Genomic DNA, 20,560 nt, shown 5'->3' with positions numbered 1-20,560 from the left:
TTGAGATTATAATAGAATTATGCCATTTCTCCTTCTCCTTGCCTTTCCCCAAGCCCTCCTCTATAACCCTCCCGCTCTTTTTCAAATTCATGGCTTCTTTGTTCATTAACTGTTGTTACATGCTTATATGCATATGTATATTCACATATTCCTGAAATAACCAGCTTAGTCTGTATCACGTTTTAAAAAACAATGTTTTTGTTCATTGTGGATCTCATGCAATGTATTTTTATTATGTTCTTTCTGCTCCTTCCATTACTCTATGATCCCTGCTACGTCTCCACCCACCCAATTTTATGTTCACTTCCTAAATACAAATAAACAACAACAACAACAACAAAAAACCACATGAAGTTTAGATTGTCCTGGTTGGGTACTTCTGGGTGTGTGGCCTATCCTGGAGTGTTGTTGACATACCAAGTGCCAATGCATTGAAGAAAACTGACTTTCCTCACCTAACAGCAATCAAGTATCTATAGCTTCTTGGTTAGAAGTCTTGTTTTTTTTTCTGTCTTAACTTTGCTCAACTCCTATGCCATGCATCATGGCCCCTGAGTTCATGTGGGAATCTGCTCAATTGTGTCTGGAAAACTGTTTCCTTGAAGTAACCTACCATCTTTGGCTCTTGCAATCTTTTAGCCTTTTCTTCTCTCTTCTACATGCATGTCTGAGGTTTTGGGGGAAGGATATGATCTAGATGTCTCCTTTAGGGTTGAGCATTCTATGTCTCTTGTTCTTTGCACATTGACCAGTTGTGGGTTTCTGTGTTAAATGCCAGTCATCATTTTGTGTCTCTAACTTACAGTACCAGAAATCAATTCCCTCCTTTGAGGTAGGCCTCAAATCCAATCAAAGAGTAGTTGGTTACCCCTGTAACAGTTTATGCCACTATTGTATAACTGAATACATCTTGCTTGATAGGTTGATATTGTCATTTGTAGAGTTTTTAGCTGGGCAAGGTTGTTGTTGTTGTTGTTGTTTCTCCCAAAAGCATGTGCAGTATCCTCCCAAAATATTAAGACTAGCTAGCAGGGAGGAAGATTCCAGCTTGATGTCTGTATTTGGTAGTCAAGGTGTGCAGTGTCTGAAGCAATGGGGTCTGAGCAACTATAGATATGATAGAATAAAAGGGTAGATTATTGAATCTACTTTTAAAGAGCAACAACTTGTTTAAAATATTTTACATTGCTACGGATTTTAGTTTATTGATACAAATTTAAAGTTAATTTTGTTATTCTATATATTTCTACTCTTGTTTAAGGTATTACGTTTAAAAAAGTCATTTAAAATTGTAATGTATAATTAAGAAATACAGATTAATAATTAGTCATCTATGATAATCAAACTTATAGTCATGTTAGTTAAGTTTTCTAGGTATACACAGATATATTTAAATTAGGTAGGTAATCTTCAAACACTTCAAAGACTTATAGAATATGGCATTTTAAAATGTATTAAAAACTTAAACTTTTCTGGACTTCAAGACATGTCTGTCCCTGGCAGCGCCAATCTACTTCATACTTCAGAGAAGATAATAGGCACTGAAAAAACTCTATATGGAGTTTGCTTTCTTTATGGCAAAAAATGGCCATTTGGGCAAGAAACTGCTCTTGCCTGGACTGCTTGACAATATGTTGTATAAACTGGACATGCAGAACCCATAGGAAAATGACCACTGAATTTGCCAAAACAAGGAGAAATGGTCCTTCAGTTTCCTGCTTCACAGAGGAGACTACCAGATATTCTACAGGGCACAGGGAAAAGTGACTGAGAGGCTCTAAACCTATAGGCTGAAGATGGATGCCCCAATGTTACAGAAGAACTTTAGGTGACTGTCCAGGCAGCCAGCTGTCTCTGTCATTTCTAATATTATGAATGTTGCATGCAATTCACTTCGTATTTACTCAGGTAATATTATATTCTTCTGGGGTCTTTGATATAGTTGAAGACTAAATAGTTATAATTTTCATTGGTTATGGTAAAAGATAAATTAGATATGAAAATTTAGACTCACAAATATAGGCTAGATGATAGAATTTTTTTATACTTGCCAAATACAAATAGACTAAATATTATAACTGTAATTCTTGCTTGATAACTGTTCTATATGTAATTATATGTAATTTCACTATGTTAAAATTAAAACCTTCCTTTTTGATTAGACAGAAAAGGAGAAGCACTGTGGAATGTCTTTCTGTAGGCTGTAAATATATGTTGCTCTGATTGGTTGATAAATAAAGCTGCATTGGCCTATGGCAGGGCAGGATAGAGCCAGGCAGGAAAATCAAAGAGAGATAATGAAAGGAGAAAGGAGAATATGGGAAGGCACCAAATCACTGTCCAAGGAGCAACATGTAATGGGACATAGGTAAAGCCATGAAACACAAGGTGATACATAGATCAATAGAAATGGGTTAATTTAAGATGAAAGAGCTAGCTAGCAAGAAGCCTACCATATGCCATAAGGTTGGTAATTAATATAAGCCTCTGAGTGATTATTTTATAAGCAGCTGCAGGACCTCAGGGCTGGGTGGGACACAGGAAAACTTCCAGCTACAGGCAACCCATAGGAATGGCAAGACCCTAGATTGTTTAGGGGAGTGGCCTCTAGAGCCTCCCTGAACAACAACTCAAAAAGTGGTATTCTATACATAGCACTTGAGGTTTTGTTTAATAACCAGTGACTTCTAGGAACAGTTTTATACAGAGGAGGGTGATGTGTGTGTGTGTGTGTGTGTGTGTGTGTGTGTGTATTGATGGTTATATTTTTAAATTACGTTACATAATCATAGGTTTCTGTGACTTTTTCATACATATTACAACTTAGTTTACCTTGTCCTCGTTCCTCTCCTCTCTCCCATTCTCCCTGCTTAAATCACCTGCACTTTTCAGAGCACAGATGTTCATCTAAATATATCTGATTCTTGTTTTATACATATTAAACACTTACTTTAGGGGAAATAAATAAAATTAGAGAAAATAGAGAATGTTTTTATTGAGCTATATGTGTGAATTTTACAATGAAAATGATTATATATACTATAATGTGATTTAAAAATTAAGAACTAAATTTAGACTCAATGTTAATTATTATGTAAATATCAGATTAAATGGTATGAAATCATTAAAACAAAATTTCACAGTAGGGGGGCTATGGCTTTCTAATTTAGATATGTCTGGCCATATCTTAATTTCTGAGGATTTTCATTTCCCTAACATGAAATTATATGTAGGGTTAGTTAACTAATGAAACATGCTAGATTTATAGAGAAAATTATTTGTAACCATGTCACTAGGTATGTCCAGGTTTAACAATGTTCCATGGGGAAAAAATAAATATGTTTTTAAAAAATCTTTATTTACTGGAGCTTAAGCAATTCACATGCTTTCCTTATGTCTAACTTTGGTACATGAAAGGATGGCAGCTAAAAGATCTTTAATTGTATTCAGAAATGTTGCCAATTGAATTTAAGCTTAGCATGCAATTTATTTTAATTGCTTTCCTACTTCCCAAATTCTGGAGTTCAGAGTTTAACTCGAAATTGTTTTCTCAGGTTTAGCTCTAGCCAAAGTCCAGGAAATGGCTTATGTCTGTCAATATTTGACTTAATGGATTTGTCCTATGTTGGCGCTTCATCCTTTTCATACTAGACTGTGCCGATGACATAACTATGTGGCTCTTTGCAGGCTCCACTTGGAAGTAGCAGACAAAAACCATGAAGAAATCAGCAATTATTTAGATGGGCTATTGATTCTTAGTAGAGTTCTGTAAGAAATCATATGTTTATTAACTCATTATTTTACTTTTATTTTATCCTGATATAGTTTCAGTATTTTCATGAATTCCAACCCTAGTTAAGAAGTTTTTAAGTCAGGAACAATATGAGGAGGTTCAAGGTATGAAATCAACGAGTTATCTGAGTGTTAAGGTTGTTACTTAGTGGGAACTTTTTACTGCAGAAACAAAGCAATAGAGAAGAACCTCTTCAGCCATGTCATGAAGAGAAGCTATCTTAAGTTGGAGAAAGTCCAGCAGAGTCTAGATGAAAAGGGACTGGAGTTTTCAAGGCTAGGGTTGGCTGCATATTTAATTACATTGGATGGCTGAGAGGAGAAAGCCTACCATGAAGTAATGCATCTGGTGTGTGCTCTGCTGAAGTTTGAAAGTATGATATGATAAGAAATGATTGCACATGAGGCAGTTTAAAAGAGTTCACACTTCCGAACTCATAAGAATCTGCAGTTGAGACCATAGATGCTGACTGCAAGCTCTTGAGCTCTCATAGAGAGTTTCAACTGGAGAGCAAAGGCTGTCCATCTTCAGAAGACTCTAGCAGGAGTGCCAAAGACAAATAGAGTGAGAACAAGAGGCATCAACCAGTATCTCCAGGGCAAAGTGAACCTTGAAACATTGTCCAATGGCAGAGTGGGGCAGGAGAAATATTGACTGTAGATATGATGGAAGTGGGAAAGGTAAAGCCTCATCGGCAATGAAAATTGGACCGTGTAGGGAATGCAGTAATACTGGTTTAATTCCCAGACATCTGTTTTAAGTTAGTGGGTGGAGAGTTGGGATACTCACAGATGGAAAAAGGAAGTAGTATATTACTTGCTTTTATATAACGGGTACCACATTACCCAACAAAAACAACTTATGGGAAGAAAGATTTACATTGTCCCACTTTTTTAGAAATTTCATCTCATCATAGAAGGGGGGTGTGTGGTGAAGCAGGCCAAATGGGGGAAGTGAGAGTATGAGGCAGAGGCTGTTTCGTACTTACCTATGAGGAAATTTTAATAACTACTATTAAATTTATTCTTCTACAATTTCATAGGTGTGTATAATGCCTCTGATTTCCTCTTATCTCTTGAAAAATCATCCCCTTCCCTACAAGTCCACTTTCCCATATTCACATGTCTGTGTTTTGTTTTGTTACACTCTGAGTTTTACCAGGGCTATTCACTGAAGCCTGGTGGGATAATCAATGGGCATAAAACTGAAGACAATGACTCTTTATCTCCCAGAATCCATCAGGAGCCAATAGTTCAGCAAGAAAGTGTAAGGCACTGTTGCCCCCCATTGCCACCAACCATGTTATAGATTGTTTCATATTCTTGTGAAAGTTCAGCACAGACAACCACAACTGATCCAAAATCATTATTGCAATGGCTATGTGATGCACAGAGGACAGAATTTCACAGCCCCTTTCCTTACCTTTTGGCTTTTACAAGATTCCCAACCTTTCTCCTGTGATGTCCCCTGCTTCCTAGAAAGGACGTATGTCTCATTTAGGATTGAGCATTCAACTACTACTTATTCTCAAAACGTAAAGCAGTCATGCGTCTTTGCATTCACCTCATTCATTAAAAAAGGCAAGCTTCTCCTATTAAAACTGAGAGTAGCATTTGTCTATGAATATAAACACAATATTTAGAAGGCAGTTTGATGCTGCACCAATTGAGCTCAACAAACTCAACAGTAGTAAGTTTCCCTGTATGGCTTAAGGCCTCCTCTCCCAACTTTTAAAACCTGGTTATATGGTACAGGTATGAATCCTTTACTGTGGATTGGGCCCCAGACACAATGAGAGAGTAGTTGATTACTCCCATAATAGCTGTGTCATTATTGAACCACTGTGCACCTTTTGCCTGGCAGGATGGTGTTATAATTCATAGGGCTCACTGATGGTTACCACACCTCTACACCAGCAGTCTTCATATCACCTTTGACACTGTGCAGACTTTGTATACAGGGAGGAAGCTTCCAATTCAGTTCTGATTTGATTTCTTTGTATTATTAAACCAATGTGCTTGGTGTCTTCAGCAATAGGGCATTACCATCTAGTTCCCCTGGGCAACCAAGAGCAGTAGCAAGAGCCTATTTTGTTTGGGGGACTTTGGGCAGTAAATATATAAGGAAGTATTCCATGCCTGGTACTTTGATTTTTGTTTAATAATTCATGATTTTGAGGTGAAGCACTGTCTAGCTATGCAGGATATCACCTTTGTAATTCTTTGTTAAACCTATAATTTTTTAATCGGATTACAAATTGTAGAATTCTTAATGGACTTTTCATACCTCTTTCATCTTGGTCAGCCTTCCTTCTCTCCCCTCCTTCTCCCCTGTGCTCTCACTCCATCCCTGCTTAAGTCTTTTCACCTAGTAGAATTCCTTTTGATTGTCTCATGTCCACAATCCATGCACTTTTAAGTCTTTCTGCACCACAATGGCCCTTTAAAGCTTCCCTGGATTCTCTAGGTATTCCAAGTTAAACACACAAATCCAATTGCTGGAAGACAGGATTCACCTGAAACAGAGAACATATGACATTTGTCTTTCTCAACTTGCAAATTTTACTGAGTAAATATTTCTCTAGTTCTATCTATCCATTTTTTTGTGTGAATTTAAGTTTTCATTGCAGCTGAATAGAATGCCATGATGTATATCTACCATATTTTTATTATCAGTTCATTAGTGACATGGAGACTGGTTGCATTGCCTAGCAATTGTGACTATAACAGCTGTGAACATGGAAGTGAAAGCTTGCAGTAGGATAAAAACTTTGAGTATAAGCCCAGGAGTGATATAGCTGGATCATATGATACTGTAATTTTTTTAGCTTTTTAAGGAACTTCAACACTGATTTCATTAGTGACTGCACCCGTTTGCACTCACATCAGTAATGGATGAGGTTCTCCTTGTCATGGCCATCTTTTGTAGTCATTTGATTTCTTGATGATAGCCATTTTGGCAGGGGTGAACCTCAAAGTAGTTTTAATTTGTACTTCCATGATGACTAATGATGATAATGAGAATAAATATGTTTAAAAGTCTCTATTAGCCATTTGTATTCGTTCATTGATTTGTTGTAAATGGAGCTGATTGGAGATACCAGGTCAACATTTGGCGTGTGGGCATATGCCATAATTCAGGACTGGATGTCTCTGTTACTCTAGAAATGGAAAAAATTGGTCATTGGCACTTGAGAACTATAATATTGATAAAACTAAAGCAGATGTTGAGAGAAAAAGAAACAAGCTAGAAAGGATAACTTGGAGAAAAGTATATTTAAGATAAGGAAGTGAAGCTGACATGATGGCGTGGTACTGGTGCTTGCCACAAAGTCCTGGTGATCTGTCCTTGACCCCAGAGCCTACATAAAGGTGGAAGGGGAGAACTGGATCTACAAAGTCATCCTCTGGCTTCCACATGTTTACTGTGGCACTCACACAAGTAGTAAGAATTACAGTGTCAAAAAAGGAGGAGGAGCTAGTGAGAGAGCTCATGAAAATGTACAAGGTGCCATAATCAGGAGTCTATTGGGAACCTATGAGAGAATTTTTTTCAGAAACATTGGAGGTCAAAGTTAAGATCTCGCTTGCTGGTATAGAAGAATGAAAAACAAATGGAAGCAGTAAGCTGAGCAAGTTCACATTCTGTTTTGAGGTGCTTGTGGGAGAAGAAAACATTGTCTATCAAGATGAGAGACAAATAAACCTTACTAGTGCTTTGTGGTATATAGGTAGTAGAGGGGGACCTGGAAGCATGGATGAAATAGGAATTACTCATGAGGCAGAGACATAGCAACTCTCAATAAGTAGGTAATGGACAGCTGCCATTATTCATATTGTGAAGGAAACTGTGGATGATCAAGTCCAAATTACAGCAACTGAAAGCACAGTCTGTTAACCAGAGCTTACGTAACAGGTGTTTTCAAACCTTTAGACAAGCCAGGCTTCTCTCTCAAAATCCTTCTGTTCTACCATATCCAGATATTTTTCTCCATAGACACACCAATAAAAAGGGGATATACAAAATGAAGACAATTGCTCCATTCAGAGACTAAAAGTCTGTCACAGGGACCCCTCCTACTGTAGGACACTTTACATTTGTGAAACAGTCCACGTGAATTTCTGTGACTTGCTATAATTTTGGAAAGAACTGTAATTAAAGCTGAAATTGGCAATAGTGTCATGTCTTCAGGATATTATTTTGGGCTCTTAGTTTTTCATATTTCAGCTGATCATTTCATAATGCAGAAAACATTGCAATTGAAATATGTGAAGACCCATACCAATATATTTAATATTTCAATGTTATTAAGATAATAGGACTAGATTTAATGTACTTACATATTACCAGTAAGATGTATGAAAATGGAATTTACTTAGACATCTAGAAGTGCAATCTTTGTATTTTAAATGATTTCATTCTTTTGCAATGCCTACTGTAAACAGGACATTGAGCTCAGTGCCAATACAGAACAGGAGTTAATACTCGATCTGCAGAATGGCTCTCAAAGCTTGGTTTTGCTCTTCCCCGTGGAACCCTTTGCATACGTGCAACTTTTAGTCTCTACAGTACTTTTTCACACTTCACATTGAGCTTGGAGTTGATGAAGATTTAGATCAGTAATCAAATAAAAGATTAATTTAAAAGGATCCAATGGGGGGAAATGTTTCTCTCCATTTTAAAAGTTTTTTTTTTAGAAAAAAAAGTTTTATTCTTGAACAAGAGGTCTAGCCACAGGTCAAAGACACTCAGTTGTTTGGCTAAGCACTTTGTGAGCCAAAAATACTTCAAAGGTTAAAGAAAAGATAGTCACAGGAAATGAGCCTTGGCTCAGGAGTACAGCTGGATTCTGCAACCGTTTTACCTGATTGCATTTTATTCTGTATTAATCAAGTAGATGTAAAAGTGTATTCAATATTTTAATGAGCTGAGATCATTAGAGTTAAGCTTCATGAAGTCAGGTGATCTATCTTCTTCATTACTGATTCCCCAGTGCCCACTTCAATCCTTGGCATTTATCAGAGCCTTAATAAAGGTGTTTTAAAATAATCCCATGGAAAGACAATGAATTGAAGCCCCGAACATCAGCATCTGGTCACAGTTCTGCCTCTGAACCAATGTCTCAGCCAGACAAGCTTGTCCTTGTTTCATTGTTCTCATTTTAAAAAAAAATTATAAGGATTTTTATTGATGAAAATTCTTCTGGTTTCATTAAAGTGCTTGGCAAGTCTATTTGGAATAAGTTGGCAATTACTACCATAAAATAAATACATTTTTCATAGACGATATAATTGCTAACATTATAAATTAGGTCATATAGTAAATGGAACAAAATAGATTTGAGGATATTGATTTCATCTTATCACAGTGAAATGTTACAGTGCAGCTTTCCCACGCAGAAAGTTTTCAAAGTACTATGAACAAAGAAGAGCCTGGGGGTGCAGTTTCTTCGTTTTGTTTAAAGGAAATATTGAGTCAGAGTCCAGAGGGAAATATTTCTTTTAAGTTCACAGTGTGATTCCTGCAGGTCAGAGTTGAGGCCGAGGGCAGGCAGGTGGGGAGGGAATTCCTGGTCCTAATCCTGGGGTGTGAGTAAATAAGACATGCATTACCAACAGAGGGTGGACAGTATTCATATTAAGTAGAACCATGACGTTGAATATATCTTTATGGAATTCTAAAACAAGAATATCAAAGATCACGGAATTAATCCATGAAAAAAATGGTTATAGAAATTAGGCTGTACTGACCCTCTCCCATCTCTCTTGTATCGTAGATCTTTGAGAATGTTACTGGGATAATTGTCCAAATCAAATTCCATGCACCCAGCCATGGTGAGTAGAACTATTTAAAATATTATTTTTTTTGTTTGTTTATCTGTAATTTTTTTCCATTGTTAATCACAAACTTCTGGTGACTGATATAGGAAATTCAAAGAACTGATCTTCATGTTTCATATTTTTATGATGAAAAGGAGAATGATAGGCTAGGTAGCTCAGTTGGTGGTGTGCTGGACTAGTATGCTTGAAGGCCTGACTCTGCCCAGCACCACATACAGCTGGATAATGGTGGATTGAAATTCTAGCACTGAGGAGTTTGAGGTCGGAGTATCCTAAGTTCAATGTCATCAATAGCTACAGAGTGAGTTCCAAGAAGACTGTTAGAGATTAGAGTCACTAAATAGTTTTGACTAAATTTTAAAATTGTTATCCTGAAGTGCAAATATACAATGTGTACAGTTTTGCAGCACTTGCAAAAGTAAAATGCCTAAAATGAATCCTCTTGCTACTATCAAGTCTGTTTCATAAACACTGTGGGAAAGATTGTGTATGGAAATAGACGTATGAAACCCCCATATCATGCTAGTGTGTGTCATTGATTGTCTTATGATAAAGTGGTGCACGCCTTTAATCCCAGCACTCGGGAGGCAGAGCCAGGCGGATCTCTGTGAGTTCGAGGCCAGCCTGGGCTACCAAGTGAGTTCTAGGAAAAGGCACAAAGCTACACAGAGAAACCCTGTCTCGAAAATCCAAAAAAAAAAAAAAAAAAAAGAAAAAGAAAAGAAAATCTAACCTTCAGGCATTAATGGAAAGAAACTGTTTGTCTGTTTGTTTACATTTGTTTTACCCTGGTAAACTGTTTAAATTTGCTTTAGGGGTTATCTCATCATCCTCCGCAATGAAATCATTTTTATTATTGTCTACAATCCCAGGTAGGACTGAATATTCTCTTGGAAAATATTCTTCTGTTTGTGTCCATCACAGTGTTCAGCAAATGAGTGCTCTTGTATACAAAAGAGCTGTCTCAAGTACTGAGAGCTAAGAACCTAAATTAAGGGCTTCAATGTGGCACTAACTATTGTGGTGATATTTTGTTTGTGATAGAACAAATAAACCTTGCCTGAAGATCAGAGGGCAGAGCTAAACCACTAGTTAGCCAAGAGGTAGACGGAGTTCTGTGAATTCAAGGACATGCTGGGCTACACAAGACTGATCCAGTCCAAAAGAAAAACAGAGTGGTGGCACACACCTTTGATCCCAGCACTTGGGATTTTACGCCTTTGCTTCCAGTACTTGGGAGGCACACACACCTTTAATCCCAGCACTAGGGAGGCTGAGACAGGAAGTGATATGGCTGGGTGGTGAATGGAATATAAGGCTAGAGGAGACAGGAGTTCAGCTCTTTCAGGCTGAAGAGACTTAGAAGTAAGAAGTCTCTGGTGGTTGGCTGCTCTGTTGCTCTAATCTTTCTGCTTTCACCCTGATATCTGACTCTGGATTTTTATTATTAAGACCAATTAGGATTCATGGTATGGGCTATGTTTCCATCCCATAGGTTATGATGCTCATGGTGGATCTATATATTAAACACACCTAGTACAATAAAAATAAATCAGCCATATTCTCGACACTTAACATAACCAGTTCATCCTGTTTATGAAACTGGGGATATTTTCAGTATATGAATGCACAGCCCACTGTCAGGATGCTAGATATAATGCAATGATGACCTAAGTTTCTCTTCTGCCTCCATCTCTCATTGCAGCAAGACTGGAAATCTTGCTCACACATATGTCCTTTTGACCTTGACTGATTGTCAACTTGCTCTAAGCTTTCCCTTTTTATCAGCAAAATGAAGCAAAGAATACATATCTACTTGACTGAGTGCCTCTAGGGTTAAATAGATTAATGTGTTAAGAATGTTAGGTGTATACACACACACACACACACACACACACACACACACACACACACACACACACCAAAAATGTTTCGACTAATTCTTTTAAAAAGCAGTTACACTGAGTTCCTTAGAAGGTTAGTTCTTGGGCTCTGAAGGGTCAGAAAAGGGAAAGGTTCTTTATCGATATCACTAGTCATTAGCAAAACACAATGAAAACAATACCAGACATCATACCTCCTAGGGTGACTAAAATAAGAATGCAGATATTGTAATAATGACTGAGGATATGGGAAGAATAAATTCTAAAACATTGCTAGTGTGGTGGTAAAGTGATATAGCTGTTTCTGAAAACAGTTTAACAGGCCCTCAAAAGTTTAATGTAGTTATTTTATGACCAAGCAATTCCATACCAGGTTCATGCTAGGAAAAAAAAAATAGAAGCTTACTGTTGGCATAAAGTGATTGACAAGAAGCAACTTCAGGGAGGAGGGGTTTATTTGGACTCACTGTTTGAGAGGATACAGTCCACCATGGCGGGGAAGGGCTTTGAAGCGAAAGCAGGAGTTCACTTATAATACAGCTTCAGGCAGGAAGCGGTGGGGAGTGGATGCTGCTAGTCACCTAGCTAGCTTCCCCTTTACATTTTTCCGCCCAGCAGTTACAATGAATGGTTTTAAATAAAGATGCTTTGTGGATAATGTCTAATTCTGTATAGCCTAGTTGAACTTAATGGAACAATGAAAGATTGACCTTGTACATTAAATGAAGCAATGTTAAATAATACAAGTTACTTAGATGTATTTGAGAGATTTCTGTAAAGTCCCTTAGAACCATGTCCACGTGAGTACTTCTTACCTTTTGACATCCCACGCAGCTTCTTGCCATGTGTTTGTTCTTCAGTTATTTTGTGGCTCTAGGCATGAAACCACATTATCTGTAAATAAGAACCATTTTAGGTATTTTTATTTTTTCCTTTTACTATAACATTCTTTAATATTTTCAGTTCATTACTTAATGGTGTGGTGGTAGCTTGTAGATGAATGTTAAATGACTGAACAGTATTTGTTTTTTCCTGCTTTTATTTAGAATGTCTTTCATGATTATTATTTGAGTATCACATTGACCATTTATGTGGGTCTTTAATTCACTAGAATGTTATCCAATTACTAACAAGCTAAATTAGATTTTATGAGTTTTTTTCTTAATCTCATTTGAAATATATGAAGAACAATTTTAATCTGATAATTTGGTTTTCTTCTCTTGGCCAATTCACTTGCTCATGTCATGTCTTCCTTGGATAGTTTCATAGCTTAACATTTTTGAATAAATAGTATTAACAATTTATTTAGTATGTGTTTGTATTATTGTGTGTACTTGTGTGTATCTTCAGATATGGAGGTCAGAGGATAAGTTCCACGGTTAGGTCTCACCTTCCACCACATGAATGCTGGGGATTTAACTCACATCCTCGGGGTTGAAGGCAGGTGCCTTTACCTGATGAGCAATCTCACTGACCCAGCTCTCTCTTTTGTTATATAGTTTATGTCAATTTGTTTTATTTACTTAAGAATTTTTGGGAAGTATTGCAGAATGATGATAGCATTTCTTAGTATCCTTTTGTCTGGTAGTGTTAAGGAAAAGGTAAGGGGTCACTGCAAACTCTCCCTGGAATGTGAATCTGGGGGAAAGATACAAGTAAAATAATCAAGCCACAGACTTTACTTTAGAGGTGGTCTATAAAGAGTTTAAAATAGCTGAATATGTTGGTGTATGCCTTTAATTCTGAAGCCAATGTGGTCTACAGAGCAAGTCCCTGGATAGAAAGGGCTATATAGAGAAAGTCTGTCTCAACAAAACAATAACAACAAAACGAAAACCCCCAAACTTTACATGTATTTTATCAATTATTATAAAGGAACTACATTTAATCTGACAGCCCTGAAATACCATGTTGCTCATTTTGTTAAGTTTTGCATCTTATTACCATATGTTTATAAATGAAATGCTTTTTCCTTGCAAAATTGTCACTGAATAAACCTGATGGACTCGCTGATATTTTCAAGTTTTATGTATTTAATCTCTGATTTTCATTTTTTTTTTTTTTTTTTTGGTTTTTTGAGACAGAGTTTCTCTGTGTAGCTTTGCGCCTTTCCTGGAACTCACTTTGGAGACCAGGCTGGCCTCGAACTCACAGAGATCCGCCTGGCTCTGCCTCCCGAGTGCTGGGATTAAAGGCGTGCACCATCACCGCCGGCCTGATTTTCATTTTTTTATGTCAGTATTTTGGAATATTTTACTGATTCTCTCAAAAAGCCCAACCTGTAGTTATTGCTTGGTGTTGTTTGTCAAGTTATCAATTATTTCATTATATTCATATTGCAATATTCATTAATATGGAAATATCTCTGATTATATCCTCAGTTGTATAAATAGGATTTGGATATAATAGTTTTCCAATGTTTTGAGTATGTATATGAAATAATACAATAGGTAATCCTTGTCATATGATAATTTAAAGACATTTCTATCTTATCATACATCATTATATCATATAAATTCTTTATTCTTACAGATAAAGACAAGAATTATTTGTGCAAGTTTGTACTGTAGGGTTATGTATAGGACTTAAGGATCTCTTTGGATCTGCATTGTCACACAGAAGATTGAGATCTCTACTAACTTCCTTCCTGTCTGAGAGAGAAGTGCCAGTGTTCCAGTTATTTCTCTGAATTATTCAAATCTAGTATTCTCACCCTAAGTGGATTTCTTTCTCGTCCATTTTGTGGCACTCAACTAAAAAGTGCAATCGTTTTCTTTTGAATTAGTTAATATCTTTCTCTTGTGTCTTATTTTTAAGCACTATTTTATAACTAGTAAAACTCAAGGCAAATTTCAGCCAGAAACTGAGACACAGTATTCCTTCTACTAGCCACTAAACATCCTCTGGAAAAAAACAAAAACAAAAACTGTGTGCCAAGCAACATACCAAGAGATGGAGAAAGCAGACTCAGACTCCCCACCACAGGTAAAGTTTTAACAAGTCTGTGGAAGACAGAACGTTCTTCTGTTTGAACCTGCCAAGGCTCAGTATCTCCACTTTCTAGCAACATATCTTTTATTTGTGAACCTGAAGATATGCCAAACTTGGTGTGTCTTATCTCCAATCTGCCCTTCTTGCCAATTCCTGACCTACAAATGGCTATTCACATTGCCAACCCAATGGATTTTCCATGTGTGAACTTTGCTGAATTAATGTTGTATTAATGTTGCATTCAATAGTTTGTCTTAACTCTTAGTAGTCTGCATCAAAATTCTGTTGACCACATTGTGGTGGTAATCTAATTGTACTGAAATATTATTTTGATTGTATGTTAATAAATAAAGTTGTCTGGGGGTCAGAGCTATTAGAGCCATAGCAAGAGTGTGGCGGTGGTGGCACACGCCTTTAATCCCATAAGATCTCTGTGTGTTCAGGGTCAGAGCTATTAGAGCCATAGCAAGAGTGTGGCGGTGGTGGCACACGCCTTTAATCCCATAAGATCTCTGTGTGTTCAGGGATACAGTCAGCATTGGAGACATATACCTTTAAGACCTAGGGGGCTGTACATTCAGACAGTGACGAGGCAGTCATGTGTTTGGGTTTACAACCAATGAGAAGGCAGAACGACATACTATAAAAAAAAACAAACCGACAGGAAGTAGGTTTCTTTTCGAGAAGCTGGGACAGCAGAAGGAAGGGTGAGATTTAGCTCTGAGCTCTGACCTCTCGACTTTCTCTTTTACATTGTTTCTGTGTTTCTTATTTAATAAGACGGTTGGTTACATCTACATCTGGCGCCCAACGTTTGTGTTACGAATTCATGAAAAAGCTGTTTGCCTGTGGCCTTCTGAGCCCCAGCTCAGGCCCAAGCTACACTCAGGTGGCGGTGGCGGCGCACGCCAGTAGGATTTGCTGAAGGAGGCAGAGGCAGGAGGATCCCAAGTTTGAGGCCGGCCTAGGAGGTTTGGGAGAAGCTTTGGCCCGGACTGAACCACAAACAGTGGTGGGACCATGGAAGCAGTGGCTACTGCTCCACGTTGCCAGCTCCTTTTCATCGTGTTGGTGACTACGGTGATGCTGCTACCTGGGACGAAGGGTTTACTGCTGCTGGTTCAGAGAAGAATTGCCAGGACCATCGTGTTACAAGAAAGCTTCGGCAAAGGTCAGTTTGGAAAAGTTTGGCAAGACAAATGGTGGGGAGAAATTGTTGTGAAGATTTTCTGTTCTAGGGAAGAATGTTCATGGTTCCGAGAGACAGACATTTATCAGACTGTGATTGCTCCAAACCACAGAGGAGGCAAAAAAAAAAAAAAAAAAAAAAAAAGTCTGCAGGAAACCATGACCATGCCTAACAGTGACTTTGAAATCTTCAAAAAGATGACAGGATCCTACAACGATGATTCCACATGGACTATGATAAAGCCATTAAGCCTATTAACACCATGGAAAAATCGACTTTGGACTACAAACTGGTCAGAACAATTTCGAGAGGACTAGTTGAGATGATCCAGCCTGACAGACTACTCAAACAAGGACTTGAAACAAGCCCTGAACTTTCCTATTATGCAGAGACTGGACAAACGATACAGGACTTGATGATTAACCCCAAAATTTTCTTTTCAAGATTCACTAAAGATATCTTCACCCCTAGAAAGCAAAAAGAAAAAGAGAATATAGATATGAGATAGATCATCAAATCTACTCTGAGAAAAAAGATAAAGAAATAATAGGATAAATAGGTGGATCATTGAATCTACACTGAAGAAAAAGGGGAAGATATAAAAATGACAAAAGGTAGACTACTGAATCTATTATGAAAAGAAAAAAGAGAAAATATGGATATGATAAGATAAAAAGGGAGATTATGGAATCTACTTTTAAAAAGGAACTACTTGTTTTAAATAAGATAAGTAATGAAAAATTTTTGGTCTGAGTTTATCAGATGTTACTGGACTGGACATTGTTAATATATATAATGGAGTTTTTATCTGAATCTGTCAAATGTTAATGGACTAGACATCATTAATGTAATTTTTGGCTGTATATATTGTATATACTTATTAGATAGTTTTTCTTGTATTAGTTATAAGCTTTTTTTAATTTTAGACAAAAAGAGAGGAGATGTGGTGGTATTGTGTTCACCAAAATATTGTGAACCTTAATAAACTTACCTGGGGTCAGAGAACAGACAAGCCACTAGTTAGTCAGTGATAGCACACGCCTTTAATCCTAGCATTCCAGAGATAGAAATCCCTCTGGATCTCTGTGAGTTCAAGGCCACATTGGAAATAGCCAGGCATGGTGACTCACACCTTTAATCCCAGAAAGCCAGCCTTTAATCCCAGGGAGTGGTGGTAGAAAGCAGGAAGATATATAAGGCGTGAGGACCAGGAACTAGAAGATTTTGGCTGGTTAAGCATTTGGCTGGTTAAGCATTCAGGCTATGGAGCAACACAGTTCAGCTGAGACCCATTCGGGATGAGAACTCAGAGGCCTCCAGTCTGAGGAGACAAGACCAGCTGAGGATCCGGCGAGGTGAGATAGCTGTGGTTTGTTCTGTCTCTCTGATCTACCAGCATGGACCCCAATAACTGGCCTCAGGTTTGATTTTATTAATAAGAACTTTTAAGATTCCTGCTACACCACATATCCACATATCCCAAACTCTTCTATTTATCACCTTAGATTCAGAAAATAAAATATGCTCCAAGTGTTCTATAAGCCCTGACAATGTATTCCTTTCTTTTGTCCCATTCACCCTGTCATCAGAGTGCTTCCTGAAATTGATCTGTAATTGTGGTAAATTGTATGTCAGTCTGATGCAAACTAGAACTACCTAGAGAGAAAGTGTCAAGGAAGAATTATTTGGATCAGATCAGCCTATGAGAGATCTTCTTTTTTTTTTTTTTTTTTTTTTTTTTTTTTTTTTTTTTTTTTTTTTTTTTTTGGTTTTTCGAGACAGGGTTTCTCTGTGTAGCTTTGCGCCTTTCCTGGGACTCACTTGGTAGCCCAGGCTGGCCTCGAACTCACAGAGATCCACCTGGCTCTGCCTCCTGAGTGCTGGGATTAAAGGCGTGCGCCACCGCCGCCCGGCGAGAGATCTTCTTAAATGGGTTAATTAAGTGGCAAGTCACCCTCTGAATGTTAATATAGAGAGGTCACTTACAAGTGAATTTATGCATTCTCTCTCTCTCTCTCTCTCTCTCTCTCTCTCTCTCTCTCTCTCTCTCTCTCTCTCTCTCTCTCTCTGCTTTTGACTGAGAGAATGTAACTCACTGTCTGTCTGAAGTTTCTGCCACTACTTCCATATAGGCCATCTTAGACTTCCAGGCTAAGATGGCCTATAATCTAGAACTGTTAGCTGAAGTAAATCTTTTCTCCTCAAACTTGCTTAATGTCAGGGTGTTTTGTCAGAGAAACAGAAATGAAGATAAGGCATATATGATCATGTCAGTCACTTACTCATAAATTTTGCCTTTGCATTGTGTAAAAGAAAAAGTCAAAGCACTTAGTTTACTCAGTTTTATTCACAACTTATCAAGTTAAACTCTTCTCACTTTATTTTGGATTTATATCCTCATTTCTCCAAATCTGATCTCATTAATTATTAAGGATTATCACTTATTCATATTCAATTGCATAGATAATGTATATAAACTAATCATTATTTGGAAAAGAAAAAAATAATCAGTAAATATTACCTCTTAAATGAATCAAATGGAGAAAACATTGTTTAGTTTGGTAACATAGAGAAAACCCTTGGAGTTTTATTATGAGAAGAATGACATAGGAATATAATTCTTATGTGTAATTTAGATTTGATCTAGTCAATATGCTTTTTTGTATATTTAGAAATGAAGTGTCAGAATCTTATAAAGTGCTATAGTTACCAAAGTTTAATACTCTGGGACCTAATATGCCTTAATCTTAATGACCAAAATAAATAGCATTTTGAGTCCAAATTAGAAATTCAAGATAATAGTAAACTATGACTTCTGCATGAAATTAGTAGTAGATTCCATTTTAGATTTAAATAACTATATGCATATACTACTAAATAATTTACCTTGAAGGCTGTAATATTATGCCTCTTCTAGAACATTCATATTCAGCTATTTGTGATCATATAAATGTCAGTATTATTTTTAAGAATGGGGTTGGATATTTGATCCTGTGACACAAAAGTCAGGACTGGGATGGTTATAAATGCTCATAAAGATGTCTCAAAAACTGGAGTTGCAGAGATTGACTCAGGTCGAATGAAGTCCATAGGTGCTTCACAAAACTTGGCTCAAGTATAGCCTGGAGTTCTTATATTCAACAAATATAAATCAGCCAACGAGAATCTGCCTTGTATTTTTGATAAGTAAAAAATGTCTAAACTTAATGGTATATCTTTACAATTATTCTTTGAAGTTTTTAATTGTTTGGTCTTAGTCATTTCTTTTCACATGCCAATGTATTAGTGCTTAATAGTGTTATGTAATAGTCTAAAAATGTTACCAATGACAAAAATTCTTGAAATAATTTTAAAAATAGATCACATGTAATATGATTTCACTGATTTCTTAATTATTGCTGGAGCACATAATATTTTCAATTGACTTAGCTACTATTAACAGATTTGTTCCAAGTCTGGCTTATTTTGTTTAACATTATAATCTCCACTTCTATCTGTTTTCCTTCATATAAGTGATACAATTTTGCTCTTTATGGCCAGATAAAACTCCACTGTGATGTATACCAAATTTAGTATTATCCATTTATTTGTTAGTGGGAATCCTGGATGATTCCAGACTATTGCTTGTGGTCTCTCCAATGAAGAATCTGTTGCTAAAAAACAAACATGACTGTAAAAGGATTATTTAGGTTATAGAAGGAGAGAGGCATGAAAGAGGAGCACTGGAGATCATTCCAGAAGATTAATATGATCAAAAGACATATGAGTATATATGAAAATGTCATAGTGAGGCCAATTTATTCAATTAATGTTTGCTAATAAAATATGGAAGTATAAATTGTTCCTATTTCATGAGGTTTTTTTGTTTTGTTTTGTTTTTGTTTTTTAAAAAAGACCTCAACTGCAGGCAGTTCACTTGGCAAGGATAATAGTGAACTTTCTTTAATAGCTCTATATTCTGTGAGGTTTTTTTTAAAGATATTATAGTTTTATAAGAGTAAAAAACCTTTGAAATTTTGTAGATTTTTAAAAATAATATTTAAACATAGAAAATATGCTAGATTCACAATAGATCAATAAAGACCTTCTTCTTGGTCAAAAAGGGTCCCAAGTATTGGAACTTAGGAATACAAAAAGACATATAGGATCTTTAAATGAACCTTGTATTTCACACACTGAGGTCATTCTTATTACAGAAGGGCATACTTCTACATGTAGAATTATAACATCAAGTTAAAATGTTGGGTAGTATTTCGAGAGCATTTGATCTAATGCCCATATTACGTAGATTGCCAAAGAAATCCAATGGATTAGTGAATTCAGCGGTGCAGTCAGCAACCCAATTTAACTGTAGTGATAAATAGATGGAGATAAACACTACAGTTTTTACCATTTGCTTTAGATTTGAATACAGATTTTAAAATTCAGATTATATATAAAAGGCTCCTGAAGGCAAATGTGGTTGAGCAGAGTCATTGTATCAGCTTTTCAAACGTATTTTATAATGCAGCTTCTCATGAGGAATGAATATGCTTTTTCACAAGTATATCATTCCTTTTCTGTAAAAACACACTTCCCAGCTACTACACATGGGTCATCAGACTTGTTCTTTCAAATATTTGATTTTTTTTTTTTTTTTGGAGCATATGGAACCATTACATTGTCTTCCTTAAATGGTACGACCTAATTGACTTATTACACAATTTGTGGCTGAGATACTATGAAAACAATTCATAGCTGCAAAGACCAATCCAATCTGATTCTTACTGCTGGTATATAAAAAAAATAGGCTACTGAAATATAACTCCAAAACTTGAGAAGTGTTAGAGCCTTCCTTTTCCCTTCAGATACAGCTAGCATGGTG

This window comes from Peromyscus leucopus, chromosome 12, assembly GCF_004664715.2.
Source record: "Peromyscus leucopus breed LL Stock chromosome 12, UCI_PerLeu_2.1, whole genome shotgun sequence".
Taxonomy (NCBI): Eukaryota; Metazoa; Chordata; class Mammalia; order Rodentia; family Cricetidae; genus Peromyscus; species Peromyscus leucopus.
The sequence above is the reverse complement of the archived record's forward strand: the minus strand, read 5'-3'. Positions refer to the sequence as shown.